Below are 13410 nucleotides of genomic sequence, written 5' to 3'. Positions count from 1 at the left end.
GAAGTTGATAAGATTAATTCCTTCATCTTGGAATTTTAGGATGCAAGAGATGAATCACAACTGGAAGTGGATAAGGTTAATTTCTTCATCTTGGAATTTTAGGATGCAAGAGATGAATCACAACTGGAAGTGGATAAGGTTAATTCCTTCATCTTGGAATTTTAGGATGCAAGAGATGAATCACAACTGGAAGTGGATAAGGTTAATTCCTTCATCTTGGAATTTTAGGATGCAAGAGATGAATCACAACTGGAAGTGGATAAGGTTAATACCTTCATCTTGGAATTTTAGGATGCAAGAGATGAATCACAACTGGAAGTGGATAAGGTTAATTCCTTCATCTTGGAATTTTAGGATGCAGGAGATGAATCACAACTGGAAGTGAATAAGGTTAATTCCTTCATCTTGGAATTTTAGGATGCAAGAGATGAACCAAAACTTTAAGTGGATAAGGTTAATTCCTTCATCTTGGAATTTTAGGATGCAGGAGATGAATCACAACTGGAAGTGGATAAGGTTAATTCCTTCATCTTGGAAATTTGGGATGCAAGAGATGAATCCAAACTGGAAGTGGATAAGGTTAATTCCTTCATCTTGGAATTTTAGGATGCAGGAGATGAATCACAACTGGAAGTGGATAAGGTTAATTCCTTCATCTTGGAATTTTAGGGTGCAAGAGATGAATCAAAACTGGAAGTGGATAAGGTTAATTTCTTTATCTTGGAATTTTAGGATGCAGGAGATGAATCACAACTGGAAGTGGATAAGGTTAATTCCTTCATCTTGGAATTTTAGGATGCAGGAGATGAATAAAAATTGGAAGTGGATAAGGTTAATTCCTTCATCTTGGAATTTTAGGATGCAGGAGATGAATCACAACTGGAAGTGGATAAGGGTAATTCCTTCATCTTGGAATTTTAGGGTGCAAGAGATGAATCAAAACTTGAAGTGGATAAGGTTAATTCCTTCATCTTGGAATTTTAGGATGCAGGAGATGAACCACAACTGGAAGTGGATATGGTTAATTCCTTCATCTTGGAATTTTAGGATGCAAGAGATGAATCAAAATTGGAAGTGGATAAGGTTAATTCCTTCATCTTGGAATTTTAGGATGCAAGAGATGAATCACAACTGGAAGTGGATAAGGTTAATTTCTTCATCTTGGAATTTTAGGATGCAAGAGATGAATCACAACTGGAAGTGGATAAGGTTAATTCCTTCATCTTGGAATTTTAGGATGCAAGAGATGAATCACAACTGGAAGTGGATAAGGTTAATTCCTTCATCTTGGAATTTTAGGATGCAGGAGATGAATCACAACTGGAAGTGGATAAGGTTAATACCTTCATCTTGGAATTTTAGGATGCAAGAGATGAATCACAACTGGAAGTGGATAAGGTTAATTCCTTCATCTTGGAATTTTAGGATGCAAGAGATGAATCACAACTGGAAGTGGATAAGGTTAATTCCTTCATCTTAGAATTTTGGGATGCAAGAGATGAATCCAAACTGGAAGTGGATAAGGTTAATTCCTTCATCTTGGAATTTTAGGATGCAGGAGATGAATCACAACTGGAAGTGGATAAGGTTAATTCCTTCATCTTGGAATTTTAGGGTGCAAGAGATGAATCAAAACTGGAAGTGGATAAGGTTAATTCCTTTATCTTGGAATTTTAGGATGCAGGAGATGAATCACAACTGGAAGTGGATAAGGTTAATTCCTTCATCTTGGAATTTTAGGATGCAAGAGATGAACCAAAACTTTAAGTGGATAAGGTTAATTCCTTCATCTTGGAATTTTAGGATGCAGGAGATGAATCACAACTGGAAGTGGATAAGGTTAATTCCTTCATGTTGGAATTTTAGGATGCAGGAGATGAATCACAACTGGAAGTGGATAAGGTTAATTCCTTCATCTTGGAATTTTAGGATGCAAGAGATGAATAAAAATTGGAAGTGGATAAGGTTAATTTCTTCATCTTGGAATTTTAGGATGCAGGAGATGAATCACAACTGGAAGTGGATAAGGTTAATTCCTTTATCTTGGAGTTTTAGGGTGCAAGAGATGAATCAAAACTGGAAGTGGATAAGGTTAATTCCTTCATCTTGGAATTTTAGGATGCAGGAGATGAATCACAACTGGAAGTGGATAAGGTTAATTCCTTCATCTTGGAATTTTAGGATGCAGGAGATGAATCACAACTGGAAGTGGATAAGGTTAATTCCTTCATCTTGGAATTTTAGGATGCAGGAGATGAATCACAACTGTAAGTGGATAAGGTTAATTCCTTCATGTTGGAATTTTAGGATGCAGGAGATGAATCACAACTGGAAGTGGATAAGGTTAATTCCTTCATCTTGGAATTTTAGGATGCAAGAGATGAATAAAAATTGGAAGTGGATAAGGTTAATTCCTTCATCTTGGAATTTTAGGATGCAGGAGATGAATCACAACTGGAAGTGGATAAGGGTAATTCCTTCATCTTGGAATTTTAGGGTGCAAGAGATGAATCAAAACTTGAAGTGGATAAGGTTAATTCCTTCATCTTGGAATTTTAGGATGCAAGAGATGAACCACAACTGGAAGTGGATAAGGTTAATTCCTTCATCTTGGAATTTTAGGATGCAAGAGATGAATCAAAATTGGAAGTGGATAAGGTTAATTCCTTCATCTTGGAATTTTAGGATGCAAGAGATGAATCACAACTGGAAGTGGATAAGGTTAATTTCTTCATCTTGGAATTTTAGGATGCAAGAGATGAATCACAACTGGAAGTGGATAAGGTTAATTCCTTCATCTTGGAATTTTAGGATGCAAGAGATGAATCACAACTGGAAGTGGATAAGGTTAATTCCTTCATCTTGGAATTTTAGGATGCAAGAGATGAATCACAACTGGAAGTGGATAAGGTTAATACCTTCATCTTGGAATTTTAGGATGCAAGAGATGAATCACAACTGGAAGTGGATAAGGTTAATTCCTTCATCTTGGAATTTTAGGATGCAAGAGATGAATCACAACTGGAAGTGGATAAGGTTAATTCCTTCATCTTGGAATTTTAGGATGCAAGAGATGAATCACAACTGGAAGTGGATAAGGTTAATACCTTCATCTTGGAATTTTAGGATGCAGGAGATGAATCACAACTGGAAGTGGATAAGGTTAATTCCTTCATCTTGGAATTTTAGGATGCAAGAGATGAATCACAACTGGAAGTTGATAAGATTAATTCCTTCATCTTGGAATTTTAGGATGCAAGAGATGAATCACAACTGGAAGTGGATAAGGTTAATTTCTTCATCTTGGAATTTTACGATGCAAGAGATGAATCACAACTGGAAGTGGATAAGGTTAATTCCTTCATCTTGGAATTTTAGGATGCAAGAGATGAATCACAACTGGAAGTGGATAAGGTTAATTCCTTCATCTTGGAATTTTAGGATGCAAGAGATGAATCACAACTGGAAGTGGATAAGGTTAATACCTTCATCTTGGAATTTTAGGATGCAAGAGATGAATCACAACTGGAAGTGGATAAGGTTAATTCCTTCATCTTGGAATTTTAGGATGCAGGAGATGAATCACAACTGGAAGTGAATAAGGTTAATTCCTTCATCTTGGAATTTTAGGATGCAAGAGATGAACCAAAACTTTAAGTGGATAAGGTTAATTCCTTCATCTTGGAATTTTAGGATGCAGGAGATGAATCACAACTGGAAGTGGATAAGGTTAATTCCTTCATCTTGGAAATTTGGGATGCAAGAGATGAATCCAAACTGGAAGTGGATAAGGTTAATTCCTTCATCTTGGAATTTTAGGATGCAGGAGATGAATCACAACTGGAAGTGGATAAGGTTAATTCCTTCATCTTGGAATTTTAGGGTGCAAGAGATGAATCAAAACTGGAAGTGGATAAGGTTAATTCCTTTATCTTGGAATTTTAGGATGCAGGAGATGAATCACAACTGGAAGTGGATAAGGTTAATTCCTTCATCTTGGAATTTTAGGATGCAGGAGATGAATAAAAATTGGAAGTGGATAAGGTTAATTTCTTCATCTTGGAATTTTAGGATGCAGGAGATGAATCACAACTGGAAGTGGATAAGGGTAATTCCTTCATCTTGGAATTTTAGGGTGCAAGAGATGAATCAAAACTTGAAGTGGATAAGGTTAATTCCTTCATCTTGGAATTTTAGGATGCAGGAGATGAACCACAACTGGAAGTGGATAAGGTTAATTCCTTCATCTTGGAATTTTAGGATGCAAGAGATGAATCAAAATTGGAAGTGGATAAGGTTAATTCCTTCATCTTGGAATTTTAGGATGCAAGAGATGAATCACAACTGGAAGTGGATAAGGTTAATTTCTTCATCTTGGAATTTTAGGATGCAAGAGATGAATCACAACTGGAAGTGGATAAGGTTAATTCCTTCATCTTGGAATTTTAGGATGCAAGAGATGAATCACAACTGGAAGTGGATAAGGTTAATTCCTTCATCTTGGAATTTTAGGATGCAGGAGATGAATCACAACTGGAAGTGGATAAGGTTAATACCTTCATCTTGGAATTTTAGGATGCAAGAGATGAATCACAACTGGAAGTGGATAAGGTTAATTCCTTCATCTTGGAATTTTAGGATGCAAGAGATGAATCACAACTGGAAGTGGATAAGGTTAATTCCTTCATCTTGGAATTTTGGGATGCAAGAGATGAATCCAAACTGGAAGTGGATAAGGTTAATTCCTTCATCTTGGAATTTTAGGATGCAGGAGATGAATCACAACTGGAAGTGGATAAGGTTAATTCCTTCATGTTGGAATTTTAGGATGCAGGAGATGAATCACAACTGGAAGTGGATAAGGATAATTCCTTCATCTTGGAATTTTAGGATGCAAGAGATGAATAAAAATTGGAAGTGGATAAGGTTAATTTCTTCATCTTGGAATTTTAGGATGCAGGAGATGAATCACAACTGGAAGTGGATAAGGGTAATTCCTTCATCTTGGAATTTTAGGGTGCAAGAGATGAATCAAAACTTGAAGTGGATAAGGTTAATTCCTTCATCTTGGAATTTTAGGATGCAGGAGATGAACCACAACTGGAAGTGGATAAGGTTAATTCCTTCATCTTGGAATTTTAGGATGCAAGAGATGAATCAAAATTGGAAGTGGATAAGGTTAATTCCTTCATCTTGGAATTTTAGGATGCAAGAGATGAATCACAACTGGAAGTGGATAAGGTTAATTTCTTCATCTTGGAATTTTAGGATGCAAGAGATGAATCACAACTGGAAGTGGATAAGGTTAATTCCTTCATCTTGGAATTTTAGGATGCAAGAGATGAATCACAACTGGAAGTGGATAAGGTTAATTCCTTCATCTTGGAATTTTAGGATGCAAGAGATAAATCACAACTGGAAGTGGATAAGGTTAATACCTTCATCTTGGAATTTTAGGATGCAAGAGATGAATCACAACTGGAAGTGGATAAGGTTAATTCCTTCATCTTGGAATTTTAGGATGCAAGAGATGAATCACAACTGGAAGTGGATAAGGTTAATTCCTTCATCTTGGAATTTTAGGATGCAAGAGATGAATCACAACTGGAAGTGGATAAGGTTAATACCTTCATCTTGGAATTTTAGGATGCAAGAGATGAATCAAAACTGGAAGTGGATAAGGTTAATTCCTTCATCTTTGAATTTTAGGATGCAAGAGATGAATCACAACTGGAAGAGGATAAGGTTAATTCCTTCATCTTGGAATTTTAGGATGCAAGAGATGAATCACAACTGGAAGTGGATAAGGTTAATATCTTCATCTTTGAATTTTAGGATGCAAGAGATGAATCACAACTGGAAGTGGATAAGGTTAATTCCTTCATCTTGGAATTTTAGGATGCAAGAGATGAATCACAACTGGAAGTGGATAAGGTTAATTCCTTCATCTTGGAATTTTAGGATGCAAGAGATGAATCACAACTGGAAGTGGATAAGGTTAATACCTTCATCTTGGAATTTTAGGATGCAAGAGATGAATCACAACTGGAAGTGGATAAGGTTAATTCCTTCATCTTGGAATTTTAGGATGCAGGAGATGAATCACAACTGGAAGTGAATAAGGTTAATTCCTTCATCTTGGAATTTTAGGATGCAAGAGATGAACCAAAACTTTAAGTGGATAAGGTTAATTCCTTCATCTTGGAATTTTAGGATGCAGGAGATGAATCACAACTGGAAGTGGATAAGGTTAATTCCTTCATCTTGGAATTTTGGGATGCAAGAGATGAATCCAAACTGGAAGTGGATAAGGTTAATTCCTTCATCTTGGAATTTTAGGATGCAGGAGATGAATCACAACTGCAAGTGGATAAGGTTAATTCCTTCATCTTGGAATTTTAGGGTGCAAGAGATGAATCAAAACTGGAAGTGGATAAGGTTAATTCCTTTATCTTGGAATTTTAGGATGCAGGAGATGAATCACAACTGGAAGTGGATAAGGTTAATTCCTTCATCTTGGAATTTTAGGATGCAGGAGATGAATAAAAATTGGAAGTGGATAAGGTTAATTCCTTCATCTTGGAATTTTAGGATGCAGGAGATGAATCACAACTGGAAGTGGATAAGGGTAATTCCTTCATCTTGGAATTTTAGGGTGCAAGAGATGAATCAAAACTTGAAGTGGATAAGGTTAATTCCTTCATCTTGGAATTTTAGGATGCAGGAGATGAACCACAACTGGAAGTGGATAAGGTTAATTCCTTCATCTTGGAATTTTAGGATGCAAGAGATGAATCAAAATTGGAAGTGGATAAGGTTAATTCCTTCATCTTGGAATTTTAGGATGCAAGAGATGAATCACAACTGGAAGTGGATAAGGTTAATTTCTTCATCTTGGAATTTTAGGATGCAAGAGATGAATCACAACTGGAAGTGGATAAGGTTAATTCCTTCATCTTGGAATTTTAGGATGCAAGAGATGAATCACAACTGGAAGTGGATAAGGTTAATTCCTTCATCTTGGAATTTTAGGATGCAAGAGATGAATCACAACAGGAAGTGGATAAGGTTAATACCTTCATCTTGGAATTTTAGGATGCAAGAGATGAATCACAACTGGAAGTGGATAAGGTTAATTCCTTCATCTTGGTATTTTAGGATGCAAGAGATGAATCACAACTTTAAGTGGATAAGGTTAATTCCTTCATCTTGGAATTTTAGGATGCAAGAGATGAATCACAACTGGAAGTGGATAAGGTTAATACCTTCATCTTGGAATTTTAGGATGCAAGAGATGAATCAAAACTGGAAGTGGATAAGGTTAATTCCTTCATCTTGGAATTTTAGGATGCAAGAGATGAATCACAACTGGAAGTGGATAAGGTTAATTCCTTCATCTTGGAATTTTAGGATGCAAGAGATGAATCACAACTGGAAATGGATAAGGTTAATTTCTTCATCTTGGAATTTTAGGATGCAAGAGATGAATCACAACTGGAAGTGGATAAGGTTAATTCCTTCATCTTGGAATTTTAGGATGCAAGAGATGAATCACAACTGGAAGTGGATAAGGTTAATTCCTTCATCTTGGAATTTTAGGATGCAAGAGATGAATCACAACTGGAAGTGGATAAGGTTAATACCTTCATCTTGGAATTTTAGGATGCAAGAGATGAATCAAAACTGGAAGTGGATAAGGTTAATTCCTTCATCTTGGAATTTTAGGATGCAGGAGATGAATCACAACTGGAAGTGAATAAGGTTAATTCCTTCATCTTGGAATTTTAGGATGCAAGAGATGAACCAAAACTTTAAGTGGATAAGGTTAATTCCTTCATCTTGGAATTTTAGGATGCAGGAGATGAATCACAACTGGAAGTGGATAAGGTTAATTCCTTCATCTTGGAATTTTGGGATGCAAGAGATGAATCCAAACTGGAAGTGGATAAGGTTAATTCCTTCATCTTGGAATTTTAGGATGCAGGAGATGAATCACAACTGGAAGTGGATAAGGTTAATTCCTTCATCTTGGAATTTTAGGGTGCAAGAGATGAATCAAAACTGGAAGTGGATAAGGTTAATTCCTTTATCTTGGAATTTTAGGATGCAGGAGATGAATCACAACTGGAAGTGGATAAGGTTAATTCCTTCATCTTGGAATTTTAGGATGCAGGAGATGAATCACAACTGGAAGTGGATAAGGTTAATTCCTTTATGTTGGAATTTTAGGATGCAGGAGATGAATCACAACTGGAAGTGGATAAGGTTAATTCCTTCATGTTGGAATTTTAGGATGCAGGAGATGAATCACAACTGGAAGTGGATAAGGTTAATTCCTTCATCTTGGAATTTTAGGATGCAAGAGATGAATAAAAATTGGAAGTGGATAAGGTTAATTCCTTCATCTTGGAATTTTAGGATGCAGGAGATGAATCACAACTGGAAGTGGATAAGGGTAATTCCTTCATCTTGGAATTTTAGGGTGCAAGAGATGAATCAAAACTTGAAGTGGATAAGGTTAATTCCTTCATCTTGGAATTTTAGGATGCAGGAGATGAACCACAACTGGAAGTGGATAAGGTTAATTCCTTCATCTTGGAATTTTAGGATGCAAGAGATGAATCAAAATTGGAAGTGGATAAGGTTAATTCCTTCATCTTGGAATTTTAGGATGCAAGAGATGAATCACAACTGGAAGTGGATAAGGTTAATTCCTTCATCTTGGAATTTTAGGATGCAAGAGATGAATCAAAACTGGAAGTGGATAAGGTTAATTCCTTCATCTTGGAATTTTAGGATGCAAGAGATGAATCAAAACTGGAAGTGGATAAGGTTAATTCCTTCATCTTGGAATTTTAGGATGCAAGAGATGAATCACAAGTGGAAGTGGATAAGGTTAATTCCTTCATCTTGGAATTTTAGGATGCAAGAGATGAATCACAACTGGAAGTGGATAAGGTTAATTCATTCATCTTGGAATTTTAGGATGCAAGAGATGAATCAAACTGGAAGTGGATAAGGTTAATTCCTTCATCTTGGAATTTTAGGATGCAAGAGATGAATCACAACTGGAAGTGGATAAGGTTAATTCCTTCATCTTGGAATTTTAGGATGCAAGAGATGAATCACAACTGGAAGTGGATAAGGTTAATTCCTTCATCTTGGAATTTTAGGATGCAAGAGATGAATCAAAACTGGAAGTGGATAAGGTTAATTCCTTCATCTTGGAATTTTAGGATGCAAGAGATGAATCAAAACTGGAAGTGGATAAGGTTAATTCCTTCATCTTGGAATTTTAGGATGCAGGAGATGAATCAAAACTGGAAGTGGATAAGGTTATTTCCTTCATCTTGGAATTTTAGGATGCAGGAGATGAATCAAAACTGGAAGTGGATAAGGTTAATTCCTTCATTTTGGAATTTTATTATGCAAGAGATGAATCAAAACTGGAAGTGGATAAGGTTAATTCCTTCATCTTGGAATTTTAGGATGCAAGAGATGAATCAAAATTGGAAGTGGATAAGGTTAATTCCTTCATCTTGGAATTTTAGGATGCAGGAGATGAATCAAAACTTGAAGTGGATAAGGTTAATTCCTTCATCTTGGAATTTTAGGATGCAAGAGATGAATGAAAACTGGAAGTGGATAAGGTTAATTCCTTCATCTTGGAATTTTAGGATGCAGGAGATGAATCAAAACTGGAAGTGGATAAGGTTAATTCCTTCATCTTGGAATTTTAGGATGCAGGAGATGAATCAAAACTGGAAGTGGATAAGGTTAATTCCTTCATCTTGGAATTTTAGGTTGCCAGAGATGAATCACAACTGGAAGTGGATAAGGTTAATTCCTTCATCTTGGAATTTTAAGATGCAGGAGATGAATCACAACTGGAAGTGAATAAGGTTAATTCCTTCATCTTGGAATTTTAGGATGCAAGAGATGAACCAAAACTTTATGTGGATAAGGTTAATTCCTTCATCTTGGAATTTTAGGATGCAGGAGATGAATCACAACTGGAAGTGGATAAGGTTAATTCCTTCATCTTGGAATTTTGGGATGCAAGAGATGAATCCAAACTGGAAGTGGATAAGGTTAATTCCTTCATCTTGGAATTTTAGGATGCAGGAGATGAATCACAACTGGAAGTGGATAAGGTTAATTCCTTCATCTTGGAATTTTAGGGTGCAAGATATGAATCAAAACTGGAAGTGGATAAGGTTACTTCCTTTATCTTGGAATTTTAGGATGCAGGAGATGAATCACAACTGGAAGTGGATATGGTTATTTCCTTCATCTTGGAATTTTAGGATGCAGGAGATGAATCACAACTGGAAGTGGATAAGGTTAATTCCTTCATCTTGGAATTTTAGGATGCAGGAGATGAATCACAACTGGAAGTGGATAAGGTTAATTCCTTCATCTTGGAATTTTAGGATGCAAAAGATGAATAAAAATTGGAAGTGGATAAGGTTAATTCCTTCATCTTGGAATTTTAGGATGCAAGAGATGAATCACAACTGGAAGTGGATAAGGTTAATACCTTCATCTTGGAATTTTAGGATGCAAGAGATGAATCAAAACTGGAAGTGGATAAGGTTAATTCCTTCATCTTGGAATTTTAGGATGCAGGAGATAAATCACAACTGGAAGTGAATAAGGTTAATTCCTTCATCTTGGAATTTTAGGATGCAAGAGATGAACCAAAACTTTAAGTGGATAAGGTTAATTCCTTCATCTTGGAATTTTAGGATGCAGGAGATGAATCACAACTGGAAGTGGATAAGGTTAATTCCTTCATCTTGGAATTTTGGGATGCAAGAGATGAATCCAAACTGGAAGTGGATAAGGTTAAGTCCTTTATCTTGGAATTTTAGGATGCAGGAGATGAATCACAACTGGAAGTGGATAAGGTTATTTCCTTCATCTTGGAATTTTAGGATGCAGGAGATGAATCACAACTGGAAGTGGATAAGGTTAATTCCTTCATCTTGGAATTTTAGGATGCAGGAGATGAATCACAACTGGAAGTGGATAAGGTTAAATCCTTCATCTTGGAATTTTAGGATGCAGGAGATGAATCACAACTGGAAGTGGATAAGGTTAATTCCTTCATCTTGGAATTTTAGGATGCAAGAGATGAATAAAAATTGGAAGTGGATAAGGTTAATTCCTTCATCTTGGAATTTTAGGATGCAGGAGATGAATCACAACTGGAAGTGGATAAGGTTAATTCCTTCATCTTGGAATTTTATGGTGCAAGAGGTAAATCAAAACTGGAAGTGGATAAGGTTAATTCCTTCATCTTGGAATTTTAGGGTGCAAGAGATGAATCAAAACTGGAAGTGGATAAGGTTAATTCCTTTATCTTGGAATTTTAGGATGCAGGAGATGAATCACAACTGGAAGTGGATAAGGTTAATTCCTTCATCTTGGAATTTTAGGATGCAGGAGATGAATCACAACTGGAAGTGGATAAGGTTAATTCCTTCATCTTGGAATTTTAGGATGCAGGAGATGAATCACAACTGGAAGTGGATAAGGTTAATTCCTTCATCTTGGAATTTTAGGATGCAGGAGATGAATCACAACTGGAAGTGGATAAGGTTAATTCCTTCATCTTGGAATTTTAGGATGCAAGAGATGAATCATAATTGGAAGTGGATAAGGTTAATTCCTTCATCTTGGAATTTTAGGATGCAGGAGATGAATCAAAACTGGAAGTGGATAAGGTTAATTCCTTCATCTTGGAATTTTAGGATGCAGAAGATGAATTAAAACTGGAAATTAATAAGGTTAATTCCTTCATCTTGGAATTTTAGGATGCAGGAGATGAATCAAAACTGGAAGCGGATAAGGTTAATTCCTTCATCATGGAATTTTAGGATGCAGGAGATGAATCAAAACTGGAAGTGGATAACGTTAATTCCTTCATCTTGGAATTTTAGGATGCAAGAGATGAATCAAAACTGGAAGTGGATAAGGTTAATTCCTTCATCTTGGAATTTTAGGATGCAGGAGATGAATCACAACTGGAAGTGCATAAGGTTAATTCCTTCATCTTGGAATTTTAGGATGCAGGAGATGAATCAAAACTGGAAGTGGATAAGGTTAATTCCTTCATCTTGGAATTTTAGGATGCAGGAGATGAATCAAAACTGGAAGTGTATAAGGTTAATTCCTTCATCTTGGAATTTTAGGATGCAAGAGATGAATCACAACTGGAAGTGGATAAGGTTAATTCCTTCATCTTGGAATTTTAGGATGCAAGAGATGAATCACAACTGGAAGTGGATAAGGTTAATTCCTTCATCTTGGAATTTTAGGATGCAAGAGATGAATCACAACTGGAAGTGGATAAGGTTAATTCCTTCATCTTGGAATTTTAGGATGCAAGAGATGAATCACAACTGGAAGTGGATAAGGTTAATACCTTCATCTTGGAATTTTAGGATGCAAGAGATGAATCAAAACTGGAAGTGGATAAGGTTAATTCCTTCATCTTGGAATTTTAGGATGCAGGAGATGAATCACAACTGGAAGTGAATAAGGTTAATTCCTTCATCTTGGAATTTTAGGATGCAAGAGATGAACCAAAACTTTAAGTGGATAAGGTTAATTCCTTCATCTTGGAATTTTAGGATGCAGGAGATGAATCACAACTGGAAGTGGATAAGGTTAATTCCTTCATCTTGGAATTTTGGGATGCAAGAGATGAATCCAAACTGGAAGTGGATAAGGTTAATTCCTTCATCTTGGAATTTTAGGATGCAGGAGATGAATCACAACTGGAAGAGGATAAGGTTAATTCCTTCATCTTGGAATTTTAGGATGCAGGAGATGAATCACAACTGGAAGTGGATAAGGTTAATTCCTTCATCTTGGAATTTTAGGATGCAAAAGATGAATAAAAATTGGAAGTGGATAAGGTTAATTCCTTCATCTTGGAATTTTAGGATGCAAGAGATGAATCAAAACTGGAAGTGGATAAGGTTAATTCCTTCATCTTGGAATTTTAGGATGCAGGAGATGAATCACAACTGGAAGTGGAAAAGGTTAATTCCTTCATCTTGGAATTTTAGGATGCAGGAGATGAATCAAAACTGGAAGTGGATAAGGTTAGTTCCTTCATCTTGGAATTTTAGGATGCAGGAGATGAATGAAAACTGGAAGTGTATAAGGTTAATTCCTTCATCTTGGAATTTTAGGATGCAAGAGATGAATCACAACTGGAAGTGGATAAGGTTAATTCCTTCATCTTGGAATTTTAGGATGCAAGAGATGAATCAAACTGGAAGTGGATAAGGTTAATTCCTTCATCTTGGAATTTTAGGATGCAAGAGATGAATCACAACTGGAAGTGGATAAGGTTAATTCCTTCATCTTGGAATTTTAGGATGCAAGAGATGAATC

Source organism: Thermobia domestica, chromosome 15, assembly GCF_964235325.1.
Source record: "Thermobia domestica chromosome 15, izTheDome1.hap1.1, whole genome shotgun sequence".
In the NCBI taxonomy this organism is placed as follows: domain Eukaryota; kingdom Metazoa; phylum Arthropoda; class Insecta; order Zygentoma; family Lepismatidae; genus Thermobia; species Thermobia domestica.
This window is presented reverse-complemented; position numbering follows the sequence as displayed.